Below are 1,298 nucleotides of genomic sequence, written 5' to 3' on the forward strand. Positions count from 1 at the left end.
AACTTTAGAGGGCTAGATTTCAGCTCATAAATGCCTCAACTGACTGAGTCCTTATATTATAGAAATGTCCTCAATGAAAATTATATAGTATATATTTCCAGATCTTGGTAGGCCCCCATCTGCCCTGTGTCACACAGATCTGTGAATGAATAACGGATAATAAAAAAAAATGATATGTATTACTGCACTTGTCCCCTAGAACTCAATTGCTCCACCTTGCTGGATGGAATTTCTTTGTAAGGCATGTTCTTCCTGCTAGTGACTGACAGTAAGCTTGTTAGGACTGAGTCTGTTAACTTAGCTAACCAATTCTCAGTTAGCTCTGCTATTGGTCTGGGATAGTTATGTCAATTTCCATACAGACCTCCAGTTGTTACAAATAGCATATCATTCCTAATGCTGGTTCTGACCTAAGTATGCAGTACTCAGTCACATTCTCAGATCATCTGAGTTGGCACCTGGTGGTTCAGTGGTGCCCCCACTTTTTCTCAATACTTGAGATGTTTGCAGCTGAGGTCAGTTTCCTGGGTGGGACTGAACTCCAAGCGCACTGTGCTCCTTATTGATACCCCTATCCAATATTTTTCTCTATTGTTAACTTTGTAATTTTACCATGTGATTCTTTTTTGAGTGATAGGCTAGATTTAATGACTTCTGCTGTAAATCAAGCAGGACTCTATTTTTGGTCTAGATTTAGTTTTTATTTATTTTATTTTTTTAGCCTTGCAGATGCAAGGCCTCAAAAATATTAACAAGACTCAGAATTGTTCCTCTCCACAGAAATCTTTAGTAAAAGGGTGAAAGATTTAAATACGATCTGAAGAAGAAAAACCAGAGTAGATAGAGTTCTTTCTTTCTTTCTTCTTCTCTTTCTTCTTTATTCTTTCTTTCTTTATTTACCTTTCTTTCTTTTCTTCTCTTTCTTTCTTTTCTTTCTTTCTTTCTTTTCTTTCCTTTTTTCTTCTTCTTTCTTTCTTCTTTTCTTTCTTCTTTCTTTCTTTCTTTCATTCTTTCTTTCTTTCTTCTTTCTTTCTTTCTTCTTTTCTTTCATTTTTTCTTCTTCTTTCTTTCTTCTTTTCTTTCTTCTTTCTTTCTTTCTTTCTTTCTTGTCTTTCTTTCTTTCTTCTTTTCTTTTTCTTTCTTTCTTTCTTTCTTTTGTTTTTGGGCCACACCTGGTAACGCTCAGGGATTACTCCTGGCTATGCGTTCAGAAGTTGCTCCTGGCTTGGGGGACCATATAGGACACCAGAGAATCGAACCGCGGTCCATCCTAAGCTAGCGCAGGCAAGGCAGACACA

At 36.7% G+C, this 1,298-nt stretch overlaps 1 non-coding gene across 1 annotated transcript; it reads right to left on the minus strand.

Moving 5' to 3' along the window:
* Window positions 1–720: 720 nt before the first annotated feature.
* On the minus strand, window positions 721–840 carry LOC125995707 (U5 spliceosomal RNA). Its single transcript, XR_007491157.1, has one exon. It is a non-coding gene; the product is annotated as a U5 spliceosomal RNA (small nuclear RNA).
* Between the last annotated feature and the right edge of the window lie 458 nt (window positions 841–1,298).

This window comes from Suncus etruscus, chromosome 1, assembly GCF_024139225.1.
Source record: "Suncus etruscus isolate mSunEtr1 chromosome 1, mSunEtr1.pri.cur, whole genome shotgun sequence".
Classification (NCBI taxonomy): Eukaryota; Metazoa; Chordata; class Mammalia; order Eulipotyphla; family Soricidae; genus Suncus; species Suncus etruscus.